Source organism: Scyliorhinus canicula, chromosome 19 (genome assembly GCF_902713615.1).
Source record: "Scyliorhinus canicula chromosome 19, sScyCan1.1, whole genome shotgun sequence".
Lineage (NCBI taxonomy): Eukaryota > Metazoa > Chordata > Chondrichthyes > Carcharhiniformes > Scyliorhinidae > Scyliorhinus > Scyliorhinus canicula.
In genome coordinates this window covers 71,127,935-71,143,168 of record NC_052164.1, presented here as the reverse complement: position 1 = coordinate 71,143,168, position 15,234 = coordinate 71,127,935, and the positions used below count along the sequence as shown (strand labels likewise).

The 15,234-nt window shown below is 52.5% G+C and overlaps 1 protein-coding gene across 1 annotated transcript in view; it reads right to left on the bottom strand.

The window, feature by feature from the left end:
• LOC119953892 (V-set and immunoglobulin domain-containing protein 2-like) overlaps positions 1-15,234 on the bottom strand; it is a 74,470-nt gene that overhangs the window by 16,609 nt on the left and 42,627 nt on the right. The gene's annotated exons all lie outside the window — the stretch shown is intronic.

Sequence of the window (15,234 nt, the reverse complement as noted above, 5' to 3'; positions counted from 1 at the left end):
CCTAGTGAATTTCTTTACTCAGAAACACCACATCTTCTAGCAGCGAGTCCTCCTGGGTTTTGCTAACAGGTCAATAATTGTAAAAAGTCAGGCATTTATAGATATAACTGGAAATTTTCTACTTTTTTTCTATATATAGAGCAATAGAATTCACACTCAAATGCTGCACTCCGGCTGTTGAGAGGGAACTATAGTGCAACAGAAATCTAGAAATGATATGAAAATGCAAATTAGGAGCAGGAGTTAGCCACTCGACCCTCAAGCCTGGTCTGCCATTCATTAAGATCCTGGCCAATGTGTTTGTAACCTCAGACCCACATTTCGGCATAACGTTTCTCCCCCTTAATCTAGCTCGGTCTTCAAAATATTTCAAGACTCTGCTTCTACTGCCTCACAACTCTCTAAGTGAATAAAATTCTCCTCATCTCTGTCCTAAATTGGACAGCACGGTGGCGCAGAGGTTAGCATTTCTGCCTCACGGCATCGAGGTCCCAGGTTTGATCCCGGCTCTGGGTCACTGTCCGTATGGAGTTTGCACATTCTCCCAGTGTTTGCGTGAGTTTTGCCCCTACAACCCAAAGATGTGCAGGGTAGGTGGATTGGTCACGCTAAAATTGCCCCTTAATTAGAAAAAAATGAATTGGGTACTCAAAAATTTAAAAAGCAATCTGTCTTAAATGAGTGACCACTTATTTTTAAACAGTTATCTTTAGTTCTAGATTCCCCCACATGAGGAAACAGCTTCTCCACATCCAGCCTGTCAAGAACCCTCAGGACTTTAATAGGTTTCATTCAAGTTGGCTCTGCCCCAGTGTAGACTGGGACAGTGGTAATGTAAATGGTGAATGGAGGCAAAGATTGCTAGATTGTGTTCAGTAAAGTTTTCTATGGAAGAATGTGCCTAGTCCAACAAGTGCGTCACAGTAGCACTGTTGCTTCACAGCGCCAGGGACCTGTGTTCGATTCCGGCTTGGGTCACCATCTGTGCGTTGTCTGCACGCTCTGTGTGGGTTTCCTCCGGGTGATATTTTCCTCCCACAATCCTGAAAGACATGCTTGTTAGGTGAATTGGACATTCTGAATTCTCCCTCAGTGTACCCGAACAGGCGCCGGAGTGTGGTGACTAGGGGATTTTCACAGTAACTTCATTGCAGTGTTCATGTAAGCGTGACACTAATAACGATTATTATTATAAAGAGGGAATGCATTGTTGGACCTGGTTTTTGGAAGTGAGATGGGCCAAGTAGAGCAAGTGTCAAAGAACAAAGAAAAGTACAGCACAGGAACAGGCCCTAGGTTCGTTCCTGGCTATGGGTCACTGTTCGTGTGGAGTTTGCACATTCTCCCTGTGTCAGCATGGGTCTCATCCCCACGAACTAAGGATGTGCAGCATAGGTGGATTGGCCATGCTAAATTGACCCTTAATTGGACTAAATTAAAAAATCAAACTTGTGAGAAAAGTTATAGCTCATTGAACAAAAGGGGCAGGAGCAATGTTGATACAAAATTGGCTGAATAATAAGGAGCAGAGAGTAATGGTCAATGGATATTTTTCAGGCTTGAGGAAGATCTGGAATGGGTTCCAAGGGCTAGTATAGGGACCCTTGCTTTTTCTGATATATATTAATGATCTAGATCTTGGTGTGCGGAGGACAATTTCAAAGTTTGCAGATGATACAAAACTTGGAAATATTGTAAACTGTGAGAAGGACAGTGTAGAATTGAAGCAGAGATTCACATGTTGGTGGAGTGGGCAGATAGGTAGCAGATGAAGTTCAATACAGAGAAGTGTGAAGTTACGCATTTTGGTAGGAAGAACATGGAGAAAAACATAAAATATGGGATAAAATTATTAAGCGGGTGGAAGAGCAGAGGGATCTGGGTGTAAATGTGTATAGATCAATGAAGTTGGCAGGTCAGATGGACAGAACAGTTAATGAAGCAAGTAGTATCCTGGGCTTAGGGCAGCAGGGTGGCGCAGTGTTTAGTGCTGCTACCTCACGGCGCCGAGGTCCCAGGTTCGATCCCGGCTCTGGGTCACTGTCCGTGTGGAGTTTGCACATTCTCCGCATGTCTACGTGGGTTTCACCCCTGTTGGAACCAACAATTCTACGGACACGTGCTTGTAGGATTAGAATAGCAGTTTTAATATACTTACAACAGAGCCAGCTTGTTAGCCATTGAACTTTCGGTGAACTGGCCGGCTGACCCTGTGGCACTGATCTTTATACAGCAACTCCCGGGGGAGGAATCCTGGGCGGAGCCAAGGGAGAAGCCCCGTACAACTCTCAAGCATTCCCAGAGCTACTCCCCCTGGAGGTCAGGTAGTGCAACTGCACTTACAATATAGACACACGTATATACAGGTTATAATCCGGTGTGAATCACATTCACCATATTCACCCCCTGTGAAAAAAATTGAGTCCAGCGGGGGTGGTGGCTCACAGAGTTAGTCTGTCCGGTGGATGAATTGTTCTTTTCGATCTGCGGAGCACCAAGGTTGCAGCCTCTTGCGGTGGCTGGGTGGGTGTTGAGAGCTGGGGTACGATGGCAGACTCCGGGGTGGGTCTCGTCCGAACTTTATACACCTCTGGCTCGACCGGAGACTGGGGGCCCTGGGGGCGGGTTGGTTCTGGCGCGTGGAACCGGTGGGGTGAGCTTGCAGAATCGGGGGCGCGAGGGGGCGGCAGCATAGGTAATGGGGTAAGGGTTTCCTCAGCGGGGGTGGGGGGCTGGATCCAGCGGGTGCCAGGTCCCGAAGGGATACTGTGTCCTGGAGACCGTCCGGGAACTCCACGAATGCGTACTGGGGGTTGGAATGGAGGAGGCGCACCTTTTCAACAAGGGGGTCAGTTTTGTGCCCCCTGACATGCTTCCTCAGGAGGACCGGGCCTGGTGTCCTCAGCCACGCCGGAAGTAAGATTCCCGTGGTAGTGCCCCTAGAAAAAATGAAGAGTCGCTCGTGAGGGGTTTGATTTGTAGCTGTACAGAGGAGGGATCTGATAGCGTGGAGTGCGTCTGGGAGGACTTCTTGCTATTGGGAGACTTGGAGTTTTCTAGACCGGAGGGTCAGCAGGACGGTCTTCCAGACCGTCGCGTTCTCCCTCTCCACCTGTCCGTTCCCCCTGGGGTTGTAGCTGGTAGTCCTGCTCGAGGCGATGCCCTTGTCGAGCAGGTACTGACGCAGCTCGTCGCTCATAAAGGACGAACCCCAGTCGCTGTGCACGTAGCTGGGGAAACCGAACAGGGTGAAGACACTATGCAGGGCCCTAATGACTGTGTGGGAGGTCATATCAGGTCATGGAATGGCAAAAGGGAATCGGGAGAACTCGTCGATGATGTTGAGGAAATAAATGTTCTTGTTAGTGGAGGGGAGTGACCCTTTGAAATCGATCGCAAGGCATTCAAAGGGCCTAGAAGCCTTGACCAGGTGGGCCCTGTCTGTTCTATAGAGGTACGGTTTGCACTCCGCACAGATCGGGCAGTCCCTGGTGACCGCTTTTACCTCCTCGTTGGAGAAAGGCAGGTTTCGGGCTCTGATGTAGTGGGCGAGCCGGGTGACCCCTGGATGGCAGAGCTCCACGTGGATGGCTTTAAGACGGCTGATCTGCACGCTGGCGCATGTCCCGCGGGATAGGGCATCCGAGGGCTCGTTGAGCTTCCCTGGGCGATATTTAATATCGTAACTATAGGTGGAGAGTTCGATCCTCCACCAAAGGATTTTATCATTTTTTATTTTGCCCCTTTGCGAGTTGTCAAACATAAAGGCAACCGATCGTTGGTCGGTGATGAGGGTGAACCTCCTACCTGCGAGGTAGTGCCTCCAGTGACGAACAGCCTCCACGATGGCTTACGCTTCCTTCTCGACTGAGGAGTGTCGGAGTTCTGAAGCGGATAGGGTACGGGAGAAAAATGCAACGGGCCTCCCTGCCTCATTTAAAGTGGCTGCTAGAGCTACCTCTGAGGCGTCGCTCTCAACCTGAAAGGGAGTGGATTCATCCACCGCCCGCATGGCTGCTTTGGCGATGTCCTCCTTGATGCAGCTGAAGGCCTGGCGCGCCTCAGCAGACAGGGAAAATCGTGTGGCCTTAAAGAGTGTGCGGGCTTTGTCCGCATATTGAGGAACCCACTGGGCGTAGTATGAAAAGAACCCCAAGCACCGTTTGAGGGCCTTGGGGCAATGAGGGAGGGGGAGGGGGAGGGCTATAGTCGACGACCATGCGGTCCGGGTCTGGGCCCAGGACTCCGTTCTCCATGACGTAGCCGAGGATGGCCAGTCTATTTGTGCGGAAAACGCATTTCTCCTTGTTATAAGTGAGATTTAATTTCTGTGCCGTTTGGAGAAAACGGTGGAGGTTGGCGTCGTGGTCCTGCTGGTCATAGCCGCAGATGGTAACATTGTCCAGATACGGAAACGTGGCCCGCAGCCCGTACTGGTCTACCATTTGGTCCATTGCTCGTTGGAACACCGAAACCCCGTTGGTGACGCCGAAGGGAACCCGGAGGAAGTGGAAGAGGCGGCCATCGGCCTCGAACGCCGTCTAGTGGCGGTCCTCCGGGCGGATTGGGAGCTGGTGGTATGCAGACTTCAGATCCACCGTGGAAAATAGCCGATATTGGGCGATCTGATTAACCATGTCTGCAATTCTGGGGAGGGGATACGCGTCTAGGAGCGTAAAGCGATTTATGGTCTGGCTATAGTCGACGAACATGCAAAATCTTTCCCCAGTCTTGACGACCACCACCTGAGCTCTCCAGGGACTATTACTGGCCTCTATAATCCCCTCACTGAGCAGCTGTCGGACCTCCGATCGGATAAAGACCATATCTTGTAGGCTGTATCGCCTGCTGCGAGTAGCTACTGGCTTGCAATCTGGAGTGAGATTGGCGAAGAGAGGAGGGGGGGAGATGCGCAGCGTGGCGAGGCTGCAGATAGTGAGTGGGGCAGGGGCCCGCCGAAGCTGAGGGTGAGGCTCTTGAGGTTGCACTGGAAATCCAGGCCTAATAAGAGTGGCGCGCAGAGGTCGGGCAGGACATAAAGTTTAAATTTAGAATAACTAGCGCCTCGAATTGTGAGCGTAGCGACAGTGCGTCCTTGGATTTGGACTGAGTGGGAGCCCGAAGCAGGGCAATAGTTTGGCTCACCGGAAAAATAGAAAGCGAACAGCGTCTTACCAGTTCTGGATGTATAAAGTTCTCGGTGCTCCCGGAGTCAAAGAGGCATGGGGTGCTGTAGCCGTTGATCTGGACCTCCGCCATCGAACTTCGTAGGTGCTTGGGGCGGGATTGATCCAGGGTGACCGCGTTGAGTTGCGGGCCGCGTAGTGAGTGCCCGAGGAAGTCGTATTCTTCAGATGAGCTTTCTGAGCATGCCGATGCAGATGGGGACCGTGGATCGCACGTGGTGAGCAGCGAGGAAGATGGCGGCCCCCATGAGTCGCACGTGGCCGGCCGCGTGGTGAGGGTTTGCCGAGATGGCGGCCCCCATGGATCGCACGTGGCGGAGTCGGGGCGTAGACCGCAGCGTTTCGGGCCCCGCGGGCCCGCTGGTGTTGGGAGCGATTTGTTCTCTCTGCAGGGGAGTTACAAACTGGGGCCCTTTTCGCAAGGCACACTCTGGCATAGTGGCCTTTCTTCCCGTAGCTGCTGCAGGTCGCGGATCGGGCTGGGCAGTGCTGCCGCGGGTGCTGGCTTTGGGCACAGAAATGGCAGGCTGGGGCAGCTGAGTAGCTGGCTGGAGCAGCTGAGTAGCTGGCTGAGGCAGCAGAGTAACTGGCTTTGGCAGCGCGGTAGCTAGGGGGCCGTGCGGCACAGGCCTCAGGGGACTGTTGGTCGGGGGTCCACGATGGGGTCGCGGGGTCCGCGGGAAACGACGTGAGGCTGCGGAAGGAAACTTCCATAGTGGTAGCAGCCTCCACAGTAGTCTAAGTCCTGGGCCCCCTTTTCTAGCAGTCTTTGGCGCACATAGTTAGACCTAAGGCCCGCTACGATAACGTCCCGCACAGCAAGCTCCCTATGTTCAGCCGCGGTAACGGCTTTATAATTAGTCATTGGAAAGGTTGTTCAATTCCCTTACAAATTCGGCAAGTGTTTCTGTAGGCCGCTGACAGCGAGTTCTAAACACGTGGCGTGCATAAACCTCGTTAATGGGCCTAACGTACATTTTGTCCAGTATTGCCAGCGCTGCGGTGTAAGAACCGGCCGGATTCAGCTGTGTGGAGATTCTGTGGCTTAGCCTCGCGTGCAGTAGGCTGAGATTTTGTTCCTCCGTTGTTCCGGCAGTGCTGGCTTCTGCCAGGTAGGCTTTAAAACATCTCAGCCAGTGGGAAAAAATTTCCTTAGCCTCTGCATCCTGTGGGTCGAGTTCTAGGCGTCCGGGCTTGAGGGCTGCTTCCATGATTTCTTCGACTGTTTCCTAAGTATATTAAATTGTTGGAACCAACAATTCTACGGACACGTGCTTGTAGGATTAGAATAGCGGTTTTAATATACTTACAACAGAGCCAGCCTGTTAGCCGTTGAACTTTCGGTGAACTGGCCAGCTGACCCTGTGGCACTGATCTTTATACAGCAGCTCCCGGGGGAGGAGTCCTGGGCGGAGCCAAGGGAGAAGCCCCGTACAACTCTCAAGCATTCCCAGAGCTACTACCCCTGGAGGTCAGGTAGTGCAACTGTACTTACAATATAGACACATGTATATACAGGTTATAATCCAGTGTGAATCACATTCACCACAACCCCCACAACCCAAAAATGTGTAGGTTTGGTGGATTGGCCACACTAAATTGCCCCTTAAATGGGAAAAAAAATAATTGGGTACTTTAAATTTATTAAAAAGGTAGTATCCTGGGCTTTATTAATAGGGGTATTGACGACAGGAGCAAGGGAGTAATGCTGAACTTTCACAAGACACTTGTTAGACCTCAACTGGAATATTGTGCACAATTCTGGCCGCCACACTATAGGAAGGATATGGATGTATTGGAGAGAGTGCAGAAGGGGATTACAAGAATGGTTCCAGGGATGAGAAAATTCAGTAATGAGGATAGATTGTAGAAGGTAGGCCTATTCCCCTTGGAGAGAAGAAGGTTAAGAGGAGGTTTGATGGAGATGTTCAAAATTATGAGGTGGTTGGACAGAATAGATGGGGAGAAACTGTTCCTACTCTTAAAAGGATCATAAACTAGGGGGTACAGATTTAAAATGATTTGCAAAAGGCGGCAAATGTAATGAGAGAAAAACCAGAGGGGGGAATTTTACACCCAGTTTAGCTGTCAGCAAGAACAGCGTCATGGGCGCGCAATATCCTGAGTCGGGAAACGCAATTCCCATCAATGAGATCGATGATGTGAAAAATGAAAAATGAAAATCGCTTATTGTCACGTGTAGGCTTCAATGAAGTTACTGTGAAAAGCCCCTAGTCGCCACATTCCTGCGCCTTTCCGGGGAGGCTGGTACGGGACTCGAACCGTGCTGCTGGCCTGCTTTGTCTGCTTTAAAAGCCAGCGATTTAGCCTGGTGAGCTAAACCAGCCCCTTGATGTAACGAAGTTCTCGCCTTTTGTATTGTAATACATTTGAATACATTTTAATGTAATTAATGACCTCCCCCCCCCCCCCCCCACCCAACAACATTTGGTGGGGTGAGAATGCCCCCATGACTGCGCTGGTGGGGGAGTGAAGATATTGCCCTGATGCCCCTGTAAGGGGGAGGGGTGGTGGTGGAGACAGGGAGGAGCCTCGATGTCTGCGAAGGGTGGGCGGGCCAGGTGGCGGATGGCCAATGCTTCTGAGAGGGGTGGGGTCATCCATGCCTTTGGGGAGGATGGGGGCCTGGGGAGGGGGACGTTCTGTGCTGATCAGGGTGATATTTTCAAAGATGATGCTCCAATCCCTATGGCTCTACCAGACCAGGGAGAAGTGACAGCAAAAATAACACCCACCCGTTTTTTTTTCAGAATTCCAGAAAATCTGGTCTAAAAGCTCAGCTGTACAGCTGAAGAAATATGGGAAAATTCCAACCAATGATCAAGTTTGGAATGTACTGCCTTGGAGTGTGGATGCAGGTTCAATCCAGGCATTAAAGAGGGCATTAGATGATTATTTGAATGGACATGATGTGCAGGGGTATGGGGAAATGGCAGGGAATTGGCACTAAATCATGAAACGCCTTTGGAGAGCTGGTGCAGACACGAGGGGCCAAATGTCCTCCAGCATCATAACAATTTTTGATTGTTACAAGTCTAACCTGCGCAACCTATCCTCATAAGACAACCTACCCATTCCTGGTTTTAATCTGGTAGACCTTTTCTAAACAGCTTCTTAAGCATTACGGGCATGATTTAACATGCAAAAAAAAGTCCCATTTTGGACGGGTACAGCTGCCAAAGTGGCACTTACCTCATTTCCTGCACTGAAGAGCTCAGCTCACCATGTCAGTGCATGAAGACATCAGGGCGCCATTTTTAAATGCCGCCCTGATTTTGCGACTGCTCAGACACCACACCCTGGCCTCCGGACCACCTCGCTGCCCCAACCTGCCTCTTATGCTGTCCTCAGGTCGTTCCCCCCTCACCCATCCACCCCACCTCTTAAGGGCAGGGCACCCCCGGGTCCAATCCCTGGCACTGGCAATTTGAGATATGGGCACCTTGGTACTGTCAGACTGGCAGCCTGGCAGTTCCCCTGCCAGCCATGGGGCCAGGGTGGCAGTACCAAAGCCAGGATGACAGTGTCAAGGTGCCAGGGTACCAGCTTGCCCTGAGCCTGACCACCCATGGGACTCTGATGGTCTGGAAGACCCCCCTCCCATTAGCTGTTACACCTGAACCATAGACTCATAGAAAAGGTACCGCACAAAACAAGGCCATTCGGCCCATCTTGTTCATGCCAGCCCTAGGACACCCAGGTGCCCTTTCTAATCCCACCTTCCTGCACCCAGTCCATAGCCCTGTAGCTCAGAGCACTTAATGTGCAGATCCAGGTACCTTTTAAGAGTTTAGGGTCTCTGCCTCCACCACCAACTCAGGCAACGAATTCCAGATTCCCACTAACCTCTGCGTAAAAAAAGTATTTCCTCGTGTCCCCTCTACACCTTCTGCTGTTTATCTTGAATTTTTGGCCTCTAATTCTAAGATTCTCCACCAGAGAAACAATTGTATCCTGTCCACCCCATCTATTCCCCTCATAATTTTGTGCACCTCATTTAAGTCACCCCTCAGCCTTCTTTGTTCCAAGGAAAATAACTCCAACTTATTCAATCTTTCCTCGTAGCCACAATTTTCTAGCCCTGGCAACATTCTTGTAAACCACCTCTGCACTCCAGAGCAATAGCGTCCTTCCTGTAATGTGGTGACCAGAACTGCACACAGTATTCCAGTTGTGGCCTCACTGGTGTTATATACAATTCTAATATTATATCCTTACTTTTTTATTCCCTACCTCTGAAGAAGAGCATTCTATATGCTTTCTTAACAACTTGTCTACTTGAACTGCTGCCTTTAGAGACCTGTGTACCTGTACGCCAAGATTTCTTACTTAATCTACCCCTCTTAGTATATTCCCATTTATTGGGCGCAATTCTCCGACACCAACGCCGGGTGGGAGAATCGCGGGAGTGCCGGGCGATTCCTGCCATGCCGCGCTGGCACCCGCACGCGATTCTCCCACCACCCCCAAAACGGCGTGTCGCGTTTCACGACAGGCCGCTCGGACAATCGCCGCTCGCCGTTTGAAGCAGGCGAGCGGCAATTCTCCGGCCCGTATGGGCCAAGTGGCCTGCCCAATCCGACGGGTTCACGCCGGTGCAAACCACACCTGGTCGCTGCCGGCGTGAACAGCGCGCGAACGCTGCGTGTACGGCCTGTGGGGAGGGAGGGAGGATCGAGCACCAGGGGGCGCTCAGTAGGGGTCTGGCCCACGATCGGGCGCACTCTTTTCCTCCGCCGCCCCGCAGGATCAATCCTCCATGTCTTGTGGGGCGCCCGCGGAGAGGACGGCAACCGCGCATGCGTGGCGAGCGTAATTGATGCGGCGCCTCTCCTAGCCCCCTGGGGGTGGGAGAATAGGGGGCGAAGAGCAGCCTCCAACGCCGGAGTGAAACACTCTGGTTTTCACTCCGGCGTCGGCACTTAGGGTGCGATTCTCCACTCCCACGCTGGGTGGGAGAATGGCGGGAGGGCCGCTCTGGCACCCCCCGCGATTCTCCCACCCCCCCCAAAACTGCGTGACACGCCGCTCGGAGAATCGCGGGCCACCATTTTTCACGGCGGCCTGCGATTCTCTGATCCGGATGGGCCGAGCGGCCGGCCGTTCCTGACCGGTTCACGCAGGCAGCAACCACACCTGGTCGCTGCCGGTGTGAACATGGTGCCGACAGCTGTTTTGTGGCTTGTGGGGGGCGGAGAGGGGAATGAGCACTACGACCATGCTCGGGAGGGAACTGGCCCGCGATCGATGCCCACTGATTGTCGGGCCGGCCTCTCAACGGGTCGTACTCTTTCCCCTCGGGTTTGAACCGTCATCCGCCGTGACGTCAGCCGCGCATGTGCGGGTTGGAGCCGGCCAACCCGCGCATGCGCGGCTGACGTCATTAGGCACGCCGGCCGCGTCACTCGCAGCCTGCTGGGCCTTGACGCCAGCAACAAGGCCCGGCGACCGAGATTTACGGCACGGCCCTCCTAGCCCCCCTGGGGGGGAATAGGGGGTCAGGAGCGGCCACCGACGCTGTCATGAACCTCTCTGGGTTTCACGACGGCGTCGGGCCTTGCGGAGAATTTCGCCCTTCGTCTCCCGATGGGAGCATTTCGCCCATTATGTACTCCTTACAATTGTTCAGTCCCCCTAAATGCATGACCTCACACTCATCTGCCACGACTTCCGGTGACAGTGATGTGCTGAGCAGTTGCACATCAGGTGGCTCTCCTCCAGAATACAATCAAATAGGCACTTTTAGTCGAATATTGCCTGAAAATTCAGACTTATTTTACCCACAAGTAAGAATGGGAGAGAATAGGTACAACGTGCCAGCAAATGGGAGCTGAAGAGGCCCCAGAGAAGGCAGAAGCAAAGGAAAAGGCCAAAAGCAATGAGCGAGACGGCGGACACACCAGGCGAGGTTTGTGTGGACCAATGCTAAACGGCGCCATGGTGAGGTCTCCCAGGTACAGGCGTGCATCACCAGGCCCCGGAAAAATTGGTCGCCTCACATGGCTCAGTTAAATATGTTAATCTGGATCTTGCCCAGCAAGGGCTTGATCCAGATTTTGACGTCTCACGAGATCTGAGACATTTCAAGCATTGCAAATCTTGCGAGATCTATCGGTCTCATCGTGTCACTGAGTCGGGCGCAACAAGGCCATTTGATCGCACTCTACGGGCGGGATTCTCCCCTACCCGGCGTGACGGAGGGTGCCGGCGTAGGGGAGTGGCGCCAACCACTCAGGGGTCGCGCCTCCTCCAAAGGTGGGGAATTCTCCCCACCTTTGGGGCCCAGCCCCGCGCCGGAGCAGTTTGCACCGGTAGACTGGCGCAAACACCCGGCGCAGTCGGAAGCGGGGCTGGCCGAAAGGCTTTCGGCGGTCGGCGCATGCGCCGGCAGTGACGTCAGCGGCAGCTGGCCGCTGACCTCACTGCCGGCGCATGCGCGATGCGGGGTTCTCCTCCGCGTCCGCCATGGCGGAGGCCGTGGCGGCGCGGAAGGAGAAAGAGTGCCCCCACGGCACTGCCCCGCGGAGTGAGCGGGGGGCCCCGATCGCGGGCCAGGCCTCCGTGGGGGCACCCCCCCGGGTTCGATCGCCCCCCGCCCCCCCCAGGACCCCGGGGGCCCGCTCGCGCCGCTGAGTCCGCCGTTTCCGAGGTGGTGTACACCTCGGCGGCGGGAGAAGGCCTCCCAGCAGCGGGACTTCGGCCCATCCGGGCCGGAGATTTAAGGTTAGTTGTTAAAAAAAGAAATCCCGCCGGCGCCAGCTGTTTTCACAGGCTGCCGGCGGGATTTGCACAACGCCGGTTTTTTACCGGCGGGAGAATTAGGAGACCTGCGGGACAGGAAATCACGCCGCTTCCCGCCAATTCTCCGACCCTGCGTGGGGTCGGAGAATCCCGCCCACCATCTTTCAATCACCGTGTAGTGCAGAACTGGGGCGGCATTCTCCCCTACCCGGCGTGACGGAGGGTGCCGGTGTAGGGGAGTGGCGCCAACCACTTAGGGGTCGCGCCTCCCCAAAGGTGGGGAATTCTCCCCACCTTTGGGGGCCAGCCCCGCGCCGGAGCGGTTTGCACCAGAAGACTGGCGCAAACACCCGGCGCCGTAGGTAGCAGGGCTGGCCGAAAGGCTTTCGGCAGTCGGCGCATGCGCCGGCAGTGACGTCAGCGGCAGCTGGCCGCTGACATCACTGTCGGCGCATGCGCGATGTGGTGTTCCCTTCCGCCTCCGCCATGGTGGAGGCCGTGGCAGGCGCGGAAGAACATAGTGCACCCAGGGCACTGGCCAGGCCCCTGACCGGGGGGCCCCGATCGCGGGCCAGGCCACCGTGGGGGCACCCCCCGGGGTCCGAACGCCCCCCGCCCCCCCCCCCCTCCCCCCAGGACCCCGGGGGCCTGCTCGCGCCGCTGAGCCCGCCGTTTCAGAGGTGGTTTAAACCTCGGCGGCGGGAGAGGCCTCCCAGCGGCGGGACCTCGGCCCATCCGGGCCGGAGAATCGCCGCAGGGGCCTCTCCATCGGCGGGGCGAGATTCCTGCCCCCGCCACTTCCCGGGTGGCGGTGAATCTCTGCCACGGCGGGGGCAGGATTTTAGGTGCCCCCAGGCGATTCTCCGACCCTGCTGGGGGTCAGAGAATTTCGCCCCTGGTAACCAAGTCCTCTGGTGGTTCACTATCAACCAGGAAATAATAGGTGCCTGAGAGGAACACTTAAATCACTGAACGTGATTATAATGTCACATTCCTTCCACCTAACCTCCCAATAATAGTCACCAGGGGCCTATCAAAATAATTTTATTGGACAATTATATATTAAATAAATATATATTTCTATAGGTAGCAAGAACAACAATGTCGGAAGTACCTGCTATTTTCCTTCTCCTGCTGCCTCCGGCGCCAAGGACCCGGGTTCGAATCCTGGCCCCGGGTCACAGTCCATGTGGAGTTTGCACATTCTTCCCGTGTCTCCGTGGGTTTCACCCCCACAGCCCAAAAAATGTGCAGTATAGGTAGATTGGCCATGCTAAATTGCCCCTTAATTGGAAAAAATAATTGGGTACTCTAAATTTATTTTTAAAAAGGTTCGGTGGGGTTACTGGGTTACAGGGACAGGGTGGAGGTGTGGGCTTAATTGGGGTGCTCTTTCCAAGGGCCGGTGCAGACTCGATCGGCTGAATGGCCTCCTTCTGCACTATAAATTCTATGACTCTATGACAACTAACATGCTTAGGAACAGCATAAAACTAAAAGACAGGGTTTACAAAAATGCAAAGCATAGCACAGATCTGGACGAATGAGATAGATACAAAGATCACAAAGCAGCTGAGAAGGGCTACTAAGAGGGATTATGAAAGGAAACTTGCAAGGGACATCAAAATCAACAAGAAGAAATGTTATAGTTATATAAAGGGAATGTGGTTGGTCAAGAGCAATGTCGGCCCACTAAATGCTGAAAATGGAGATTCTGGGCGTGATTCTCCGCAAATGTGGCGAGTCGTAAAGGCTGCCGTGAAACTGGTCGTGTTTCACGGCAGCCTCCGCGCCCCCTCCCGGGACCCGATTCTGCCCCCCCGGGCGGAGCTAGCAGCACGGCCCCGTGAAGCACGGCATCGTGCTAATGGGGAAATGCCAGATATGTTGAACAAATACTTTGCCTCAGTATTTGAGGTTGAAAAAGAGGATACCTTGCTGGAAGTCCCCAAAAAAATAATAGTCGACAGAGGATAGGGGCTTAATACAATTAACATAAGTATAGCATCATTAACTGGGAAATTAATGGAACTAAAGAGTGACAAATCCACAGGACCTGACGGTTTCCATTCAAAGTTGTTGAAGGAAATAAGGGAGCACATTGTACATGCCCTAACTATAATAGTTCAGAGTTCCCTCGATTCAACAGTAGTCCCTCTGGATTGGAAAATCACACATGTCATTCCTCTTTTTGAGAAGGGTGAAAGGGGGAAACAAGGGAATTACAGACCAATGAGATTAACATCTGTGATGGGGGAATTGCTGGATTGTGTAATCAGGGATGGGGTAACTCAACATCTCAAAAAACGTTGGTTGATCAGGGAGGGCCAGCAGGGATTCATGAAGGGAAGGTCATGTCTGACTAATTTTATTGAATTTTTGAAAAGGTGACTTAGGTAGTTGACAGGGGAATGTCTAAGGATGTTATTTATATGGACATCCAGCAGGCATTTGATAAAGTCCTACATAGGGGATTGTGGAGGCCCACAGAGTTGAGGGCAAATTATTTATATGGTTAGGAAATTGGTTGAGTAGCAGGCGACAGAGAATGTGGATAACGGGTAAGTTTTCTAATAGGCAGGAGGAGACTAGTGGTGTACCACAGAGATCTGTGTTGGGGCCTCAATTATTCACACTATTCATTAATGACTTGGATGATGACATAGAAAGTTATATATCCAAATTTGAAGATGATACAAAGTTAGGTGGCATTACAGACAGTCTAAATTGCAAGAAAATATTGACAGACTAGGTGAATGGGCAAAATTGTGGAGGATGGAATTCAATGTAAATTGAAACAGGTTAAGTACAGCAGATGTCCAAAGAGATTTGGGGGTTCAGGTGCATCGATCCTTAAAATGCCATGAGCAAGTGCAGAAAATAATTTAAAAGGCTAATGGAAAGCTAGCCTTTATATTTAGAGGATTGCGTAAAAAGACACAGAAGTTATTCTGCAGCTATACAAAACCCTGGTTAGACTCCACTTGGAGTATTGTGAACAGTTTTGGGCCCCACACCTTAGGAAGGATATTTTGGCCTTGGAGGGAGTGAAACATAAGTTTAAAAAAATGATACCAGGACTATAGGGATTGAGGAGAGATTACACAATTAGGCCTGTTTTTGCTAGAATTTAGAAGGTTACGCAGTGATCTGATCGAAGGATTCAAGATATTAACAGTGAAAGACAAGGTAGATGAACTATTTCCACTGGGTGGAGATTCTAAAACTTAGGTGGCATAGTCTAAAAATTTGGGGTAGACTGTTCAGGAGAGATGTGAGGAAGCAC